General features: G+C 42.9%; 2 long non-coding RNA genes across 3 annotated transcripts; both read left to right on the top strand.

Moving 5' to 3' along the window:
• The first annotated feature begins 525 nt into the window (after positions 1-525).
• Positions 526-4,336, top strand: LOC135920978 (uncharacterized). Its single transcript, XR_010570381.1, has 3 exons — positions 526-692; positions 1,939-2,144; positions 4,255-4,336. It is a non-coding gene; the product is annotated as an uncharacterized lncRNA (long non-coding RNA).
• A 7,929-nt stretch (positions 4,337-12,265) lies between these two features.
• LOC135920991 (uncharacterized) lies at positions 12,266-21,375 on the top strand. 2 transcript variants are annotated; one of them, XR_010570400.1, is made up of 4 exons: positions 12,266-12,384; positions 14,016-14,201; positions 16,489-16,607; positions 21,240-21,375. It is a non-coding gene; the product is annotated as an uncharacterized lncRNA (long non-coding RNA). The 2 variants fall into 2 exon arrangements; XR_010570399.1 differs by lacking the exon at positions 21,240-21,375 and having other exon boundaries at positions 16,489-16,634.
• The last annotated feature ends 339 nt before the right edge of the window (positions 21,376-21,714 follow it).

The raw sequence follows: 21,714 nt of genomic DNA, 5'->3' as shown, positions 1-21,714 counted from the left end.
ACAAAGGTGAACGTTTCTGTCTTCATAATGGCACAGTGTACATAAAAGGGGTATGCAGCCGGTTCAGTGTACGTCACTGCATTGTCAAGAGTTCAGAAGAAAATGTTATGAATCGCCACAGGTTGAAAATTAAACTTTATTATTTTAATACAATCATGAGTTTCTGAACTCAATGCTAGTATAAAAGTAACGTATGCGTAAGTAGCTCAATACTTCATTAAAAACTTCCCTCCATAGATATTGCAATTTTAGCACGTCTTGTGTCCTCTTCACTGCCGTTAAACCATTCCACAGTGTTTCCTGCATGACGCTTTTTTGGACTTCAGGGTTGCCGACCCAACAGCAAAAAGAAATATTAAGAAAAAGAGTGCACGATGTTAGCTATTTGAGACAGCCGCACTTGCGTTATAGCTCTGACAAATCACAATGAACAATGGAACCAGAATCGAAGAGCTCCACGTGTGAACAGCAGACGTTTTTTTTCCAAGCCTTGTGAGCAGCTGTCGTGCTCCAGAGGCATTGGTCATGTTACATGCAGAAAGCAGCATAGATTACTGGAACAATAAAAGGAAAGGAACGCAAGAACTGAAATGACATGGGCGCAAATGCTCTTGCAGAAGACAGACATGCGATGCGCCTTCTGCAATATGTATTTTTGGCCAGCTTTTTCGTCCACACAGCATTTGTAGAAGGTAAGTTGAACTATGTAACAGAGGTACAAGCTGAAGTAAATATTTAAACCTACAGTTGATATTACAACTGTAGGTTACGTACAGTTACGTACAATTTATACTGCGCGAAGACAGAACATGAACAGAAACATACACGCACACACACTGCGCTTTGTGAGTGCGTCTATGTTTCTGTTCATCTCCCGTGTTCTTTGAGCAGTCTAATATTTTGTGGAATCAATGAACAGGCTAGCCCAACAACATGCCTTAGTTCAGATGTTTGTACCCCCTTCAGAATGCGCTTCTCAATATGTTGTGCATCAACGCGGTCACCAGTTAAAAAGAATTCTTGTGCATACATAAATCAGTAAGGCAAATCAACTGAGTGGAAGTCTGCAAGGAGGCGGATAGTTATTTAAGGGGAAAGTTGACATTTACTTGGCTGTAGCGCGAAGTTAGAAACGAGCACACACACACGTGTCTCTTGAAAAAGAAAGCTTCGCTGTTGTGCAAAACTTTGTCCTGATCAACGAACAAAGCTCGAGTATAACATTTTTTCGGGGCGGTCGCTGTACCATCTCGGCTAACTGGGCTAGCAAATAGCAGACGGAGGGCCGAAACAGAGACACATAACACGGCAAATATGTTCTGTAGACGCCGGCAAGGCATAGGAACATTCGTGAAAGGGAAACTTGTCCTTCACCCGATTGTATAATGAAGGAAACAAAACATATGCAGGTTTCTTCTTTCAAGGCTTAGATATATATTAGTCTTGGTTTTGACCCATAAAGGACAACAAATATTCAGCTGTGAAGATTGCGATTTTAAAAAAAATCTGTTTTGGGTTTCCTTTAAGTCTCTGTCCTGAAGTCGGGTGAATAACAATGATGCTTTTCGTAGGCACACCATAATTCTTTGTTCTTTTAAGAGATTGAACTTAGGTTGCAGCACAATAATATTATTTAGCTGAATGTAGTTCACATTGGTAATGCCAATGATCCCTATAATTAAGTGTTAGGTTGGGACAGGGGAACACTGATGATAACAGATTTACTGCTCCAGTAAAAGACAAGGACAAAATAGGCAGCATTATAAGGGCTGTGCGGTGGCTTTCTTGCCCTGGCCTTCTACTTGTGCTAGGACTCTCATGACTAACAGTATATTTTGCTCAAGCATAATTGTACTTGCTGCACAATATTTCAGCAGTAATGGGATTTTTATTCAATAATACGAAATGTTAAAGTTTTATTTCCTGCGCCATTTGTAGGAAACTCTACTTGTCGCTTGTTGTTCAAGGGCGAGGAAAAGGAGGTTGCTCATTGAGACCAAAAGAAGGAAATTGTACAAGTAATCCTTGGTGGTACTTTAACCGAGCTACACAGGCATGTGAACTTGTGAAGGATGGATGTCCCAGGAAGCCTAACTATTACCGCTCATGCAACATATGCGCCAAAGTGTGCATAAACCAGATACGTAAGTCCAACTATACTGCTTCAACAATTCTCATCATGCGGGCTGTGGCGCCATGTCTTTAGGCTTGTCAAGTGCGAGGTCTATAAAGTTTCTTCCTACTTTATTTTGTGTGTGTGCGCAAAATACAGAAGTGCGTACCTATACTAGACAAGGCCCCACTACTTCTGTTATTGCAGAGTTCAGTCGACATAAAATACGATGGTGGAAAAGTTGTACTTTTTGTAACTAAATAATCATGTTCACCTCAAGATATTAAAAACAATTTATTCCGGAAGCATCTCTAACAATATTTCTGATGCCTGCCCATCTAATTGGCTGATGAAATTTCTCCCAAAAGGCAATGCATTGATTGCGATATCAAATTAGTTGACAGCTATGCGAAATAAGGATAGTATTTTTAATGTCATATAGACCTGTAAACGTTCGCTGAATTACTGACTTACAAGATAACAAGCTTGCTATCATGTCCATAGGAGCAAACGTGAACAGATCTTGCTCGAGGACCGTCCACACGCGCTGTCAAAATGCAGGAGTCACAAGCCGCGGCTGCAGCAGCAAGTGAATTGACATTCACGCTGCTTCTCACTTCAAAGTTAGCTAAGCGGCGAGAACACAGCACACACGAAGCTATCATCACTCGGTGCACTCTGTCCCCGTTGCAGACCACTGTCAAGACATTGCAGGTCACTTTCGAGCAGCCGCTGCCGGAGTAGAAACCCGCCTTCCTCTTCAACTCCCAGTGCCTTGCGCATGACGGAAGATAGTGTACTTCCTCCCTTTTGCGCACAAGATTGAGCCACCTTCATCGGTTCAATATCACACTTTCACTCGCGCATGCCGTGTACGGTGCGCAGCGACGATGATGTCGCCTTTGGACTTTATTCGAAACATCACGGGGACGACGACTGCAGCAATCTCCCGGGAGTGTCCATATAATTTCTATCGCAGTAAAAGAAACATCGCATGGGACAAAGTTTCTTAAATTTGAAATTTGAAAAAGCATTGTTTTAGTACACTAGTGCCAGAGAGCCTCACTTCTGGACTGGGTGCTGTGAAAAATCAGCTGTGTCAAATTTGTTGTGCATGTTTTGTCTAAGGCTGTCGCCTCTGAATGCAAAATTATCCTAGTGAGAACCAAATTTATTAGTGTATATCTTGGAACATAGGCTGCCTAGAAATAATCAAAAAAAAGATTGTTGCTTTCAAGTTCTTAATCGAATTTTATATCTAAGGCAAATCCGCCTCAATAGCTCACTGGATTAGGCGTTGTGGATCGTAGTTTCAGGTCTTACGTTTGGCCTCAGCTGCGGTGCCCGCATCTTGATAAGGGCGAAGCGCAAAAATGCTCGCGTTCTTACATAAAGGATTTTTTTCAACAATCTCTGGTGGTCAATGTTATTTCTGAGTCCCCTGTTACGGGGTCTGTCATAATCACATCACATTTTTGACCAGGAATACCCTGGAATTTTTATTTGCAAGAATGGTGAAGTTACCTTTGATATCAATCTTATAACTACCGATCTACTGGCCCTGCTTGTAGGCATAAGTGTGTGTGCTAAACTGTGTAAATTAGTGTTTAAAAAAGGTCTCAGACGTACCCTACGCATTTATATCACTGCTCATAGTTTAACACTGAAGGCACTGTTTATAAAAAAATTAATCAGAAGCATGCATATAAGATGTGGTCATTAGCATACTGGCCAGCTCTATTTAAGCTACGGCATGTGATGTCTAATGAGGGTCAAGCGCAATACTAGCATGTATATGCAACAGATATTAGTGAACATACAGCAAACGGCCCCACTTCACACAATTAATAAAGGTGAGTTCAAAACTTACCTGTTATTAGACTAATATCTCTTGGCAGAGAGCCACTGCTAACCAAAATGTAATTAATGAACGATTGTGCAAGGTGCAGGAGTTCCCACAGCTGCACGCAAGAAATGTGTCTTAGGAGAATACTACGTAATTCAGAGAGCACGAGGTTTGTGGGTGTCATCATCTTCACCAGGGAAAGTGCGCGTCACTATCAATGACTTTCGTCGATACTTTTCCGAATTTGGTGATCTTGAGTCTGATGTGACTTGTGTGTTCTTTATGAAATTTTCAGAAACTGCTCGGAAGAAGGATCCCTGTCCCGGAAAGCTTAAAAAACTTATAAAGAAGATGAAAAATAAAATGACAATACTATATTACGTGAGTTCTGTCTGATTTGATCTATGTTGATATAAGAGTTCTATCGTAAGAAACAATGAAACAAAAATTACGTGGCATTGCCTACAGGTGACCATATAAAGAAACTATTTATAACGTTGCATCAAATTCGCCTGCTGCAAGGTGATATTGAAAGTGCACGTATGCACGTATGCTTCCCGCAAATGGCGGTTCTTCCACTTCGTGTCACTTGGTCGTGTGGGCCTTCTCAGCCGACCGCTCGTTTGGCGTGCCACTGTTCTTCCACTGCACGTATCTCGTCCGCCCGTTGCTTTGCCTCCTGCCTTGTCACTTCGGTATACATTGCATACATCTGTAGTTTCTACAGATCCTTTAAATTCTTCCGCTCCACTTCCGCTCGATACTTTCGAGGGTCTTCGTTTGTATAATCTGCAAGTAGAATCCTACGCATATCAAACCGCTGCTAGTGCGATCGAGCCACTTTTATTTGCGCCGCGCACACTCGTACCGGCAAGTGCAGCTGGGGTGGGAGGCACCGAACCGGCCGAACCAGTAGCGGCATGCGAGTGGGCGCGTGGGGTAGCGCAGGCATGCGATTGGATCAAGAAGGATCCCAGCCGATTGCGGACTGCGAGCGGCCGAAGTAGTTTGCGTGCACATCAGCAATAAATTTAGTAACCTTCGTCCGCCGCGCATCTTATGTTGGCTCAAACTAGGCAAACAAATGCTTAACATACAGGGACCCATAGAGACGTACAAAGTCGGCAAGAAATGAGGAGTGAAAATTTCTACTGTGACGTAAAGAAGGGTGCATTGTTATTTGCGGCCAGAGCTGGCTGCTGCAGAATCAAGACACAACGTAGATAACATTCGCATCATGGTGAGACATGTGCCTGGGGCAGCAAAAGTCCCATGAAGGCTCGGTACACTGTAGCGGAATGGCAAGCTACTCGGCTAGCCAGAAGCGCAAGGAACATCCAACCTCCAGAAGTGCTCTTTAGAAAGGTGATAGCCGTATTTGCAGAGCTCTGCAGATCAAGAGGATACGTTAGCACTTATGGTAAAAAAAAGTAGTCGCAGTTTCGCCCGAAAAACGAAGGATGGATTGCAATAACAAATTAGTAGACAACTACACGAAGTAAGGACAGTAGTTTATCGGCCATATAAACTCGGAAACATTCGCCTTCTAACTTAATTAGTAAACATGGCACCAGCGCACACAAGCAAATATGAACATATCACACTGGGCGACCACGCACACACGTGGAAATGCTGGTGTGAGCAAGCGCGGCAGGAACAGTGAGTGAAAGGACCTCCGTTCCGTAGATTGCTTCAACGCAAGAGTGGCGATGACACAGCGCGCACAGAGGTCTGAGACGTCGGCAGATCCTTTTCAAGATACGGCGTGCGTGACCACGCGCCGCCGAGCTAAGCACGCAGTTGCAGGCAGGGTCTCAGCCGCCCTCCCCTCCCTTTGGCGCTGCCTCCCCACTTTCCCTTATATATGGCACGCTATATTGAGCCGCCATCATCACTTCTCCTTGTGCGTGGTCGCGTAATGCGCAGTTATTGCTGGAGCACAACGCCGTCCTCTCCCCTTTACCCCCACGGCCTATTGCGCGACGCAAGACGGCGCATTCGTTTTCCGCTTTCTTCTTCGCGCGCGCCAGATTGAGCGGCGATCACCAGCTTGCGTCGCGCGTTTTCACTCGCACACACTGCATGCAATGCGCGGCGACAGTGTTATCACCCTTGGATTTAACACGGAGCATACCGGCAACGACGACGACAAAAAAGCGCCTGGAGTCTTCATATATTTGCTATCACCTTAAGATCAGTAAATAGATCAAATTCATAATGATCCTTTTTGAACAACCAAAATGCATGAAATGTACAATTTAGCTTTGCAAGACAATTTAGCTTTGCAATTCATTTTTAAATAAAGCTAAGAGCTTTCCTTTTTCGTGTTCTGTTCATCTGCAACAGCTCGTCCGCTATGCTGCTGCACTGGCCTTCTCCATGAAAAGCCGCAAACGAGGCGACTGAGTGAAGCCGAGCGAGTGTCAAAACGGCGCAATGACTTACTCCTACCTACTGTGTAGTGATGTCACGACACCGTATCATTTTGGAAACCAAAATAAAACTGCCTGTGAAAGAGCTGCTATATTAAATCATTCATGGGACTCTGAAGTTTCTCAGCAATTCTTCTATAATGTAGAGTTCCAGGACTTTTAAAAACGTACGAAATAAATGGCCGGAAATATCACGTTAGTACCTCTTTAAACATTCAGGTAAGTTTCCTTGTTTAGGTAGGACTTCTTTGTCGTTCTCCTTGAGAATTCTCTTATAAGCACTGTGAAAGCTTTAGCTTCAGCTGAATTATGAATATGTTATGAATATGCTATGAATATGAATACTATGAATTCAGCTTCAGCTGATGAATTATGAACATGTTCTTTCCCGTATTTCTGCCTCAACAGTGGATGCCTTGAGCAAAACAGGATGAAATATTGTTGATATTGAGCATGAGTATAAAAATCAGCCTCTGAACCTTCAGTGTGAAAAATAGCGCTGTAAAACTACAGCTGTTAAGCTACTGATGATAACGTGGAGCAAATGCATATGTTTGTTGAAACGCGCAAGAAAGAAATGGAGACAATAGAAATGTCAGTAAAGCAGTTTGATTGCTTACTCTGTCTGCCATTGCTCAGTCGTTGTCAGTTTACAACCTAAAATATTTGTAGTCTCTAAATCTAATTACTAAAACTATGTTGGCTGCATCATCGACATTAAAACAACTTTGCTGCACCTATTCCTTTAGGCACAATGATTTGCGACCGCTGATAGCGCCGCATGCAAATATGTCAAGCTATCAATTTATTATGAGCGCCGAAAAAGCTTAGAGATACATGACTGCTCAGAAGTTTCATATGAGCTTCGGTGTTACCCTAGATCTGCTGTGTTAGGCTGTGCATAAACAGTGGTGGCTACATGCTCGTTAAGTTCGAGCCTATATAGCCAATCTGAAGTTCTGTGAATCACTCACATGGAGCTAAAGAAAATCCGGTCTTTACGCTTGCTTGTCCTCAGTATTTATTAAATAATTTTGATGGAGGTAAGCAACTTTTTCAGCTAATGGGGCTCTAAAACTCAGTTATTTCTTGGAAGGTACTAAATTTGCGTTAACAGTATCAGGCACCAATAGCATACTACTAACACATTGAAATAAAACTTGGTTTCTAACAAAGCAGCTTGAGAAAAAAACTGAGGACCGCGCAACAATGACGGGATAAAAAATGTTGGACGAAACTTAATTAATGAAAGGAGATCCAAGTGGCATAGAAAGCGAACAGCAGTAGCCGAAATTATAGTTAATTATTATTAAGAAGAATATATTGAGCTGAGTAGCGCGCGCATTGCTTAGGGATGTAACATGTGGATTATTAGAGTTACACAATTCGTCACACAGGTATGTAAGCGAGAACATAAGGAGGTGCGATGCTATTAGGAAATTGGCACGCTTCTTCTTCTTCTTCTACTGCTGCTGCTGCTGCTGCTGCTGCTACTGCTGCTGCTGATGATGATCATGATGATCATAAAATGAGGTGTCAAACAAACGGCCATTGGCGCTTTTATAAGTGATTCAAGGTATTGTCAAGACTGATAATTGGAGTAGTTAGAATGTTGGATTTGGTAACCAGGGAATTGTCACCCTGTTATGATGCTGCAGTATGAAACACCATGAGGCTTGCTGTGGCTGACAGGCTTTAATGTTCCACCAGTAAGAGTGACAAGGCGTAGATTGCAGAAAACACCTAATTACCAAGTAAGGCAGCAATGTTGTTCGAGTACTTCACGCGGCAATATAAACGCTATGCTTATGAGGCTCCTGCACTTCAAATTTATGCTCGTGGGAAGGAAGGGGCAGATGCTAAGGACCATATATCTTTTACACTCGAGAATAGTCATTCTGTCCAAGCATTAATGATGGAGCGAAAGTTTGAACGCATTTTAAGTAAAACATAATTATAGTCAACGGTTCTCTGGAATCAAGAACATCCTTTAAGTAAAGCGAGTCCTGCGACCTAGTTGGGAGTGAACAGAAAGTACGCCATATTCATAGGTTCAGTCATGGGTGTGGGTAAGTGCAGCCTGCGGTATATTGTGCGACACGCCACGTGTACGCTCAACGGTGCAGCTCCCAGGAGCTTTGACAAATTCAGGTTCTAGACAAAGGGACTGAAGAAAAGGCACCGCAAGAAAACGAAAACTTCAGTGTCGTTCACGGAAACACACAATAGCTGTTTTGTTCGGTACCGCAACGATGCGTGGGTTATGTTGCAAAAAAAAGCTCCGCACACTTGTGCGACCTTGAGAAATCACCGCAACACTTTCTGCCATGTTTGTGTCTTCCTAATTCGAGTTGTGTTAGGAAATATCAAGAGGTGAATAGACAGTGACGTCAACGTGACGTGAGCACTTTAAAAAATTTACCGCATATGACACAGAGCGCTGTCCCACTCGTCAGTTAGGTTGATTTGAGTGTCGCATTTCAACCACCCTGAAGATCGAAAAAAACCGACGCAAGAGCTGCGATGCAAATTTCAGGAGGGCCAGTTAGGGCTGCACTGCAAGCCTGAACACACACACTTATATTATATACATATATATATATATATATATATAGGTTTTCATCACAGTATAGCTATAACGGTGCTCGAAATTTCAATGAAATTGGGACTTGGTGCCAGTATTCGCTGAGAGGACACGGAGCTGCCGGTGGCGCAGAGCGAGCTTCATGTTGCCCACGATATTTTCAGCGATATTGAGGAGAGCCAACTGTGGAGGCTATTCGCGCATCGCCAGGTGAAGACTCTCTAGAAACACAGAAACTTTTTTGAACTTGTCTATGTGTGAGTTCTCATGCTGCCCGACAAAATCCTATTCCGGAAATGGCCCCCCAACAAGCCAAGGGAGCAGCCCATCGTCGACCAGGGCACAATACGAATCTTCTTTGAAGCGGTTTTGTATTCCAACGTGGGAACCCAGGCCTTCGGTTTCAACCTCTCGGAATTGGGCTGAGACCTCATATGCCTGCGATGAAGGGCCTCACACATATGAGGCTGCCGCGCACAGGCGACGCTTCACGGTTGTGTTCGACACACCTGCCAGCGCAGCACTATTCTTAATTTCGCCAGCAGTTGATTTGGACTGTCCACAGCTGCCGCAACAATGGCCACGCCCTCTTCTTCAGTAGTCACTTTTCAACGAGCTTTACGCTTGCCAACTTTAATTATCCGCTCTTCCGGTACGTTTCAACAATTCGGTTCGCTGTTGAAAGCGGCCACTGTGTCATGGCAGATATGTGCCTTTCAGTGTAGGTTCGTTGGGTTAGATATAAAATGTTCCTTCTTTTCTCTTCTGGAAAACGCAACATCGCTCTTTTCCCGAAGGTTCGTCGAAAAGCTATGTAGCCCTGCTAGGTTGCGGCCCTTTCATTACCTAGCAAGTGCAAGAAGGAACCAGCACGATAAAAAAAGAAACATCATCGTGACTGAAAAGCTCAAAGAGTGAGGATGTGTCAACCGTTAAAAATACGCTGAATAAAAACATTTGGTGGCTTGAGTCCAAACAAATATTCGAATAATGATTACTTAGACAGACGCTACGGTTGGCTTGGAAATCAATTGCAGCCCTGCATCCGCTTCGCCAGACGGTAAGAAAGTCCCATGGCCTTGCTAGCATGAACCGCCATAGCGTGCTTTAGAGAACTCTTCGTAAGCGAGAGCGCGAAGATGGGTTAGGCGAAAAGCTTATTCAGCAGGGGCCGCCGGAAAATTAGAGCATAGTGTCCGAGGTATAGTTCGCGCGTTGAGCTCACAGAAGAATGTATTTGAAGCAGGCGTCTTGCACCGTATGATTTTCGAAGGTGGAGGTGATGAACGGCGGGACGATGTCGCAGTCCTTGGGACTTGCTACAACATTGCGAACATATTGAAGGTATTGATTTTTCTGTTGGTGCGGTTCAGCTAGGCCATGCGTATGAGGATGGTGAAGAGATGAATGCGGAAGTTGCGGATCGGACAACAGACCAAAACCGGAGAAGCTGTTCAGCAACGGTGAGGCACAAAACTGGTGGCTACGCCGTCATTACGGGCGTAGGTCCATTTCGGGGAAGTACGGCTCGGAACAAAAGGAAGGATAAGTAGCAGACGGCAACAAAAGGTAGAACTGCTGTCTCCCTATGACAGGCCAGGAAGGTGGGGCAAACGACGATATATGTGTTATAATGCGGCAGACAAGACTCAGACAAATCCAGGCCTCTGCCATTGAGCAGAACAATCATGCTGGGCGCGTGAGACCCGCTTGCTTGGCGACTCCTTGAACCGTGTCAGCATTGCGTGATACCTATATATATGAAGGAAGCCAAGAGAAATCGAAACCAAGGTCGCAGGCTAAAAACCCAGCCGCTGTGGTAGAATTTCCATGGAGTGCAAATGCAAGGATGGCCCTGTGGTGAATAATTTTAGGGCATGTTAAAGAACCCCAGTTGGTAAAAATTAACCGTAGCCCTCTTCTACAGCGTCTCTTAAAGCCAGAATCGCTTTTCGTCGTTATATCCCATAAGACAAACCAAACCAATTCTGAGAAGCTTGCAAGAATACACGGATTTAACTGGGATCCCACTATTGATGACCGCGTCGTTTTCGTGAGCGGAAACTACACAAGACGCCGCCCTGAGTGAAGTGGGTTTTTCCGCAATGCCGTCATGGCGCATTCAGCGATACACGCATGCCGAGAGTGAGGTGTGCTTCACATCAAAGCAAGTACAGCGTGCTCACGAGCTTCTGCAGACAACAAGAAGCCCCCCTCAATGCCCCTTTGCGCCTGCGCCGCTCAGCTTTGATGCGCGGCCGCACCGTGCACGCTGGCGCTCCGCGGAGCCCGGCCACGCTGCGCCATGTTCATACTAAGAGTGGACGACCCTGTACATCAAAAATAAAAGACTCAGTGCATGGGAAAAGAACATCAGGTACATCTAAGATGTTTCCTATTTTTGTATTACGAGTTGTATACATTTCTACGCTTCAAGCAACGTTAGCCCATAACCTCAAACTTCATAGACATCTGCTACATGAGAGTGATAAACCCAGCGGTATATCCGGAAACAAAGTGTTCCTTTACACACCTCCAGTATTAATTATTTGTATAGTGGCAATCTATGAATAGAACTGGCCCTTGTCCCATCAAAATCTACTAACTATCTCTACCTATATTGATGCCGAGCTAAGCAAGGTACTATAATTACCTATGCGTTACTCTCTTTGTTTCTTGAGGAGATCCTTCCCTTCTGAATTAGCTTTCGCTGATTCTCGGCCAATTGGTGGTATGACCATCTCAGAATGTTTACTTCACTTGCATTGAAAGTCGAGGATGACGAAAGCATTTACTCTTCTGATGGGCAGTAATTGCGTACTCTAATATTTTACCAATGGTCGCGTCGTGGTAGACACTACAGCTTTGCTCCTGTGTGTAAGCATTACCTCCCATAAGTATTTCCTTTTCTAAACTTATATCACCGCCTCTCGCTTTCCCGGTCTACAGTAAGAAATCTCATTTTCTGCTCGCGTTGACCTCCTTAGCTACGTCACTTCTTTAGTCTTTCTGGGTTTGCTTGTGTAAGGCCACTTCTGAAAGTTGTTCTATCTTGATACAGAGAAAAGAAAGAAATGAAGCGCAAATAACCAAAGCGCTGGAAAAAGTAAGATGCGTTTGTTGGCTACTGCATGTGCCATACATCATCACATTGAAAGCTCCAGTGCCCGCTCGGAAACACAAGGAACTCATAAAAATACGTTTATATATATATATATATTTTTTATTGATGAACAAAGAATAGAAGGGTAAATGTGCGAACTGTGACGTAGATCACAGGAATATATGTAGATAATTCCAGCGCTTGCTTCATTGCATTGTACGCGGCTTTGGATTTGAAACCGCGCAATGAAGTTCTGCCTGTACGTATTTGCTATCTGCTTGCTCGTGTGCCTTAAGTTTCTGGAAGGTAAGTGGCGACGACAGCTTCAGGCTATAATTAGCAGCTGCAACTCTTATGCTTTATAGGTTGCGTGTTGAAATGCGACAGCTATTCGAATTCTGGGTCTTACATGATAGGTAGAAGTGGTGGCTCGAAGTTATCGTACAATGCGTAAACTATTTTACGTTCAAAGAATACATAAAGATAAAGTTCTAAGTGGTACAAATGAAAATACTGCCTCTTAGGCAATATGTGAAATTACTACGCCTTATTTTCAGGTAAGAGTCACGATTTATAACCATTAGCTCTGTACAAGGTGGCTGCAAAACACAACCAAAAATACCGGCATAGAGCCGCACTCTTCACATTAGCGGTAGCATCAGAATGAACAATTCACTATAAACCACACCGCACTCATTTTACCAACCCAAGATAGATGCGGAGTTACTCGGAGAAACCGCCGCTTGGAGTTATGGTTCCAGAATTCCACATAAATATGAGAGTGTCTATGTGAGGCTGTGTAACGGAGTATGGGTGTGCGCAGGGAGCTTACTCTGTGAGCTTGACGACACCTGAGTGAGAAGTAGAAATTGAAGGGCTTGCGTTCAGTCACGTGAAGGATTAGATACATAAAGACATATAGGTGTTATATTATACGTAATAGAGGCACTATTAGGAAAGCCTAAATGCAGGTAATGGTGAAGTCTTCGTACATTGTTTTGCAATCTGTGCGCTGACTACAATACCGTGCACACATGCGGCACAGATGCGACGATTATAAATGGTGACGCACGCATGTCTACGTTACAGTCACTCTACTAAGAAATAAAACTTTTTATTCGTGGTTTACTTCAAAGCGTTTTGTTTCGGAACTTGCATTGACTGAAAAAATTTTTGAATTAAATATTACAAGCAGAATATCAAGTAATGCCAGCCGAGAGATAATAATTTCATCAAATCAAAAGCGCGAAGATGAACACTTGCAAATCCGGTGGAATATACGTGCTGGTGACGTTAACGACAATAAATTGTGAAAGGAAAGGCTAGACAGCAGAGGGCCGAGGCCAGAGCGCTGCCTTGCCCGTGGTCATGCATCACGGAGGAAGTAGTGCACATAAGAATGTTCCATATGTTTCGCGTTTTGACAGTTCTCCTTCGTGTTGTTCTGTACATATACCTGAAATAACCAACAGCAGTCTGTTTCTCAATCCTGAAAGTCAGCTATCCAACATGAGAGGTTGTATCTCAGTATATGTTTGCTATTGATCCTACACTATCATAACATCATGACGTAAAGACATTCCATTCTTTGAAATGCACTCGCACCCTTTGTTATAGCCTACTAGATATTTTTATGGCTAGCACTTTCATGGTCCTGACAAATCAAGTTTTCGATTCTTTTCTGGAAAACTAATGTCAAAATATTTTCTTGCTTAATACTTAGGTAGAGAAATTACTGTAGCAATGCTCATCTATAACACCTTGATTTCAATTAACGTAATATAGTCTGTTTTAAGCCACATTTATTTCATGGTTACGATGCTTCTAAGGCAGTGTCTGATCCTATCCGCAAGCTTCTACTACATTAAGAATTTATACAGGGCAAGCCAAAATTTCCCTGCAGGATTCAAATGTGTGTTCTATGTGCGTTGTTCCAGGGCGAGGTGTAGGAGGATGCTCAAGAAAGCCAAGAATTGGAAACTGTGCAGGCCCCAAGACATGGTCTTATGACTCGAAATCAGGAACATGCATCGCTTTATTATTAGGATTATGTCCTAACCAGAAGGCCGTGAACAGTTATCCCACATGCGAACAGTGCCTAAAGAAATGCGCTGGTAAACTTAGTAAGTCAAAATGCACTTCTCTCGCAAGTATGTTAGTGTTTATTCTTCTTGTGTACAGACAAATAATATTTATAATGTCTTTTCTTTCTTTTTTCTTTCATGTGTGTTACTAAACAGTGGGTTATGGCAGTTATTTATAGAAGCGTGGCATATTTGGGTAGCTGAGAGACTAATTTCCAGCGAAGAAAAGATGCTGCACATATAATGTTATGGTGTTCATTGCACCTTGACGGACAGGAACAGCTGCGACTTTTTCTTTTATGGTGACTGTTTCCTCGATTCTTTCCCAGGTGTTTGATATTGCTGGTGTATGTTCTCTCGTCGACTTCTTAAGTCAGTGTAGTAGTGAGCTGGGCCGATAAGGGAGAAGTTGTAAACAGAAGTGCACATCCCGCAGCTTTGGTTAGGTGATGTGGAATGATCGCAATATTACTGCCACAAACACTACTGCAGTGATGCCAGATATGGCATAAAGAAAGGTTGTGACTTTGCGTACCGATCTTGAAATCAATGCACTCTATACATATTTAGGATTTCATGTTGCCTGTAACGTGAGCTATTCTAGGTGACAGTGAAATTCTTATAATATTGGCAGTAATATCGCATCATGCTAGCTCAGATATAACTTGGTGCCATAGCTTCTTTGCATATTAGGTTCACATCAGTGGCTTCTCAGTGACAGTTAGCCTTGTACGTGGTCTCCCACATTATTAAGGGGCGGGTAAACAATTGCATTAATTTAAACTAACTTCACGCACCATGCGGCTCTCAAGATAAGATTTTAGTGAAAGGAATTGAAACAACTCTTACCATCTACTCTAACAAGTGCATAAGTGTGTGTGATCTGCCCTCATATTTAAACAACGCTGCTTTTTTTTCACCGTTGTTTGGCGTGGGTAGGTCATCCATCTTATTTCCAAGCACGGTAAACTTGAGGTAACAGAATTTGTTGCTTAACGAATCAATTGTAGTAGGTCCACTACAATGTTGAAAGTTAAACAATGTGAAGGCTCCCAGGCAGCAGCAGGATCATAATTTTGAAGGTGTAGAAAGTGTTGTGGATGTAGAAGGTGACTCCAGTAACAACGCAAGAGACAGGACAGGCCGAAGGAAGTGACTGAAGCACTGTACATTTCCTTCTCTCTGTCCTACCTCTTGCTCTTTTACTCGAACAACCGTCCCAGGTGGCACACAAATGTTTCATCAAAATTTTCCGAATGTAGAAAAAACCTGGCACCAACGTCGGTACGTTAGCGGCTTTTGACAAACGGGCAATCCGGTCCAACCTTGCCTTTTGTAGGCAAAGCTGGCCTAATCCTCCACAAATGTTGCCACCAGGGGACATATAGTGAAGGACTGACAGAAGTGCGCTTAAGATAAGCATAATACTAATCACCTGCAGCAGTCAATGTCGGCAAAACACGGCTTCTAAGATGTCCACCTATTTTGTATGAATCGTGCGTATTTCTTTTTTAGTTATAATCATTCATTCTTTTGCATTAGTTACTGCATTTTTTATATTTGAGTGCGTAGAATAAAGGGTTTACAAAAGGAAAAAAAAACGCATTTATTATGTCTCCCCCAATATCAACAAAACTGTCATTTGCAGCGTTCGGAATAATGCAATTTGTTTTTTAAATTTGCAAAACAATAAGACACAAAGTTCTGAACATTTTACCATAGCAATTTATTCTAAGACGCTCAGAATATTTATTTAAGCATTGATTCTACAGTTCGCGGAGGAGCTAAAACATGGGATGATACACAGGGTTAGTCTTAGCTGGAGGGAGTCTTCTACTTTGGCTTAACGATTCCTCCACACTCATTGGTGTGACTTTTGTCATTAGTGCTCAATAAAACATTGAAGTCCATGATCTTTGCTCCCTGATTCTGAAGACTGCCTGCAATGCATACAAACTCTGAGAGATAGAATTTCGTGCACGTTATTATTGTGGAGCACATACAATATTAAAACACTCCCTCTGGTAGCAGCTTATAACACTTATCCCACCTTAGTGCAAAAGAAATTGCCATGCAGCTCACAACATTTTTCATTCCAGCGCATGTATTGGTGTTGTGATTCACATGTACCTCTTCAATATTGGTCCACATCTGAATTTATTTTGGGGGGGGGAGGCGGGGCTGAGTGCAATATGAGAGCACTATAATTTGCTGTCTGAATGCAGAGTTCGAGAGAAATAAAAAGTTACCTCTTGAGGTAGTATTACGGTGATGAATTATTTATCTTCCTGTACCCGCAACTTACTCTCACTCAACAAATTTTCAGGTGCTCAGAAAATTAAAAAGGCCTGCATCCTTCGTGCCTAAACATCCGGAAAAATGACAGACGCTTAGAAGGCCCTCATTTCTGGAGCCAAAAGTTTGGTTGGATACCGAACTGTCAAGGTAACAATAAAGCAAGAGTAAAATATATGAGTGCATTTACAAAGTCAAGAACACCATGCGGCATTTGCACTTCATAGATTTCTTTAGTTACCTAGAAAATTACGAATCATAATAAAGCTTTACATATGCATTCATAGATTTACACACGTTAGTAAATACATGTATTCAAGAAGAGCAAGAATTGCAATCGAAAACACTCGACATGATATGAGCAAAACAATTTGCTAAGCCAGCGGAAATGTGTTACCATGCCGGAACATGGAAATTGAAATGAATTTACGCATCGACAATTTGCACAGATGATACCTTCTCCAGATTTACGGAAATTCAATGAAAATGTAATAATAAAAACGCCCGTGATGAGCGGAGCATTCGCGAGGTTGTTTATTAAAATAGCAGCCAGGCATCGTATTTTTTTATTATTTATTCAGCACTCCACTTCCGCTGAACATTATCAAGGGTTCAGTAGAAAATAGGAAAGGTAACAAGCTGACAGTTGTAAGTTTCTTAAGCTACCTGCCTTTGAGGGCACAAGTATGCTATTTTATTAAATGGGAAACCCTAAACCCATGCGGTGCCATATTCCCCTAGGCTGTGCCCTGTTAACATTTTAATCCTAGCACAAAAACAAGATTTCAGACACTGATTTCACACACCTTAGAATGACGTGTGCGACAGATACATTTCAGTTTCAGTTTATTCTTTAAACACAATGAATTGGTAAGAGCTAATATATGGACGAGGGTCCCAAAGTGAAAGACTGCACGGGATCCTTGGTTAATAATGACAATCGAGATATGTATTAAAGAAGAGCAATCTAACTAAAAGAAACAAACGCAACCGCGAAAATACAACTTAGATAAATAAAATTAACGCAAACAAATTGTCTGTATACAAGCCTATAGTGCATAAAAAAGGTCAATACATACAAATGGTACATGTAGTGCAATGAATGACATAAACTTAGTTATACATATAAAACAGCTTAAGGCCATGACTAAGTGTATGAAAGTATGAAGATTTATTGGTGTCATTTTTCCATAGGTAGAATGAACCATAGGTAGTAGAAAATTTGAGTTACGGGCAAACCTGGTATTCCAGGCAAACCTGGAATCAATGAATTGGTATGACAGCTGTTTTGTAGGCAATATTTAAAACATAATTATTAGATAATAGTTGAACAAGTTCGTTACATAGATGTTATTTTCACGATGCAAGAGTAGAACCCGTGAAAAACCAACTCTTATTGATAATGCCTTTGCTTGGTTTCGTAAGTGCTGAATAGACGAGATATGACAGTCATATACGTTTCCCCAGGAAAAAAAGCCGTCACTATTGTGACTGCATATGAAGGCGAAGTGTAATGCTAATAATGCGTCTTTGGAGAAATATGCTTTTGATATCAATATTGCTCTAATAGCGAAGGTGCACTTTTGCCTAATGAAGGCAATGTGTTGAGAAAACTTTAGGTTAGGATCTAATTTGTTGCCAAATAATGATACACATTCGGAGACGGCAATCTGTTGACCATATACTGTTATGTTACCCAAGCCAAGTAGTATTCTTTGGCTTGAACGGAAAATCATGAAATGAGCTTTTGTAGGATTTATAATTAAATGATTGGAAGAGCCCCATGCAACAAAATGGTCAGGCTCATTGTCTAGTTTAAGAATTGGGATTGTTGAAGAATTGTCACACATCGAGATATTAGTATCATCGGCGTATGATACACAATGTGCCATTGGCACACATTTGACCGCATATTACGAGCACACCCACAATGACGAAAATAAAGGCATGCCTTACAGCTGAAACACTCATGCTATGAATCTTGCATCCTAATTGCACAGTCTGGATGTCTGGTCATGGCAGCTCTGCTGGCACGATCACCTCAAAGCATTTTCTTTTTTTTATACATATCACAGCTCTGCTGTTCATACCAGCGGGGTGGCACGGAGAAGGCGAGCATATCCTAAGCAACACAGCGTTTTTTCTAATATATCTTCGATCCCACCCGCCTATCTCATCAATTCATGCCGATGGCCATAAACTACAGCACCACTACGGCGCCACCATGACACTCGCTTACGTCGTAGACTTCAGCGCAACCGCAGCCACGCAAAGGGCACCGCTAACTGTAGAAGCAGGACATGGACTCTCCTGCTATTACGGAACTCATTAACTGCCCTTCTAACGAACACCCTAAAGTACGGTTTCATTTCATTTCATTTATTTTTTCCCTTAAAGGCCCGAAGGCATTACATAAAGCGGGGGGGGGGGGCAATATCAAGGTCAAAGAGAAAGAATAAATTCACAAAAGAGAACAATAACAAAAAACGAGTATGTAACAGTGAAATGTTCTTGGCACGCGTATACAATGCAAAGTAAAATTCACGGGATTGAAACACGATAGATATATATCTGGACGGGAATGAAACACGATATAGATATATATATGAACACTCAATTATTACACCAGAAAAATACAGTGAAAAAGGCATCACACGGAAAACAATAAAAATAAAAAATAATCAGCTGTTCAGAGTGCCGAATTGAATATTACAGTTATATTTGTTATTAGTTATTAGTTTGCGGCAAAGTATTTCTGACATACTCTATGTTATAGTGAAATGCCGCTCTCCACTTCAAGAAAATGTGTTTGTTTCAGCGCCCTTTTAATGCTCAAACTCTACATTCACCAGCTGTAATCCTTTTAACTAACGCACGTCCTCGGCTGCTCTCGAGTTCGCGTCTCGCTTTTGGAATACGGGTTTCGAAGTGAGCGATTTGTCCATGTCTTCTACTTTATCGGTGACAGCGACGATTGCCAGGACCAACATGATCATGCTTGCGATTCTGAAAAAAAGAAGGCGCATGCTGTTGTCAGCCTTCAGCGTACCTTTGCCTATTGTAGTTCTTTCCGATCTTACTACTGAATAAAACGATGATACAGACCACAAATCTCCAGGAAAGGTTGTTTACTTTTAGTAAATATTGAGAACTGGCATCCGCATCATTTCTTCTTACTCCATACATATTCCCGAATTTGTTGCAAAGGGTAATTATTGCCATATACCTCGACAAAAACAAAGCTTTTCAATTTCAGCCGCGATCTTGAGAGCTAAACCGATCCTTCGGCATCTTGGGCTACGGTAGATTTGAAGACGTATCCATCACCTCCACCGAGGCACTGGATGCCCGCTCGCGATGTACCCTCGCGCTTATTTAGGCCTTCTCTGCCCCTAGATGTCGTAGGGCCCACAGGCACAGAGGACTGCTGGCATATCTTGTTGGGTGGTGGAACAGTGCTGGCTGCTACTGCCGAGGGGGCTGACAACGTGAATGCCGGCACACTTGGCGTGACTTGGACGGCCGCCGAATAAAGTGATGCTGCCACCCGCCGCGTCACATCAACATAGGATGGATTGGATGAATTGTTAGTCATGGAAAAACGTCAGCGTGCTCATTGGAAAGAGATGTTCAATTTGACATTTATTTCAATGACTTCATTTGCTTTTTTTCATGACAGACACGAGCAGGATTAAGCGGGGTGATCTCAGTCACACTTAGCATAATAGGTAGCAGAAGTGCCGGTGTCAGAGGTGTCGTCAGTTGAGGAATATTTTGCGCCAGCAGAGCGCCCTCGTCAGGTTTTAGACCCATGTCCAAACCGTTGACACTTGAAGCATTGGTGCCGGTTTGGGACGTACAGTCATATGCGTATTTTATAATAGCTACATGACATGTATTCAGGCATGTTGCTAGCTGCAAGTTAATAATCAAATGCTTAGCTGTGATTCTCTTGCTGTGGCCTTTTAGTTTAATTCTTTGTACGTATACAACGTTCTGATCATTCCATCCTTCGAGCAGGTCGTTTTACGATATGACACCACTGACAGTATTCCAGGACCCATGCGGACTTACAGAGATGCGAACATCCCTGAATACAGCAAAGTTGGTCAGTTTGGTGTGGTGCAGCTTGTCACAGACCTCCAGCAGAAGGTCGCCGCTTGCCATCTTCCTTACTTTATAGCCAGGGCCTATGGTGTCTGCCGAACACTTAGATAATACAAAAAAACTATCATTCGTACAATCTTCGTTCCGTGCTCCCTCTATATCACATGATACCTAGGAAATGTTTCTTTCTGTTGAATAAAAAACTTGCATGTTTCATCAGTGTGCCCTCTCTTGAGGGAGCAATCAGGGTGTGTAAGAAAATTAATAGCCACATAATATCATAGTATTCGGCAGGCATGCCAGCCGCCCACCACGGAGCCCAACTAGGGCATGCGACAGGACTTGTAATATTCAGTTCTGATCCCACCAGGGCTACACGTCCACTATAACCCAATATGAACAACCTAGGTTCGTTATGTCACACAATGTTAACCCTCGCTACCTGGAAAATCAGCAGCGACGCAGAATTAAGTAGAGTTCAGGAAAAAGACAAAGTGAGAGTGAAAAACGAATATTCAAGAGCATTGCAAGAAAAGGCAACTACCAGTTTCCTCCGTGTGGGTCAGTTCGGTGGTGCCGTCTATGTGAAGCAGAGGGTAAAGAGGTGCGTTGCCTCTGCCTTAAACGTCCGAACACCCGGCATCGGCTCAACCCCCAGGATTCCCCTTTTTCCAGACATGCCTAAGCCGCGCACGGTTACACGGGTGAGAGTCCAACCGTCAAGTGCACGGCTGCAAATATTTGGAGCCTTTAGACCCACCAAGCGCCTGTAGACGCAGACGCCCCGGCGGAGAAGCTTATGGTGTTTATTCATGCTGTATGGTGACGACAGAAAACCGTAAGTCTTTTAACCATATACTGCACCGCATTTCATTCTTCCTTTTTTAGGCAGTTTGGCTAACAATACCTGGGACATCCAATATACAAGGTTCCCAGAGAAGCCGCTGTACTGTAATTTCGACTACTCTACAGACTCCGAGCAATTTTTATGCGCTGCTTCCCACGCGCAAGAAGACATGCATTGCCACAGCGGTACCTCAACGCTTAAACCAGAAGCCGTGATGGGTAGAAGGACTCTAAGAGTTTTTCTCGTTTCTCAAACCCATGCATTTTGTAACACATGTTCAACGGTCTCCGATGCAGCGCATTT

Source organism: Dermacentor albipictus, chromosome 7 (genome assembly GCF_038994185.2).
Source record: "Dermacentor albipictus isolate Rhodes 1998 colony chromosome 7, USDA_Dalb.pri_finalv2, whole genome shotgun sequence".
NCBI lineage: Eukaryota > Metazoa > Arthropoda > Arachnida > Ixodida > Ixodidae > Dermacentor > Dermacentor albipictus.
Note: the sequence above shows the minus strand (reverse complement) of the source record. Positions and strands in the feature narration are given on the sequence as shown.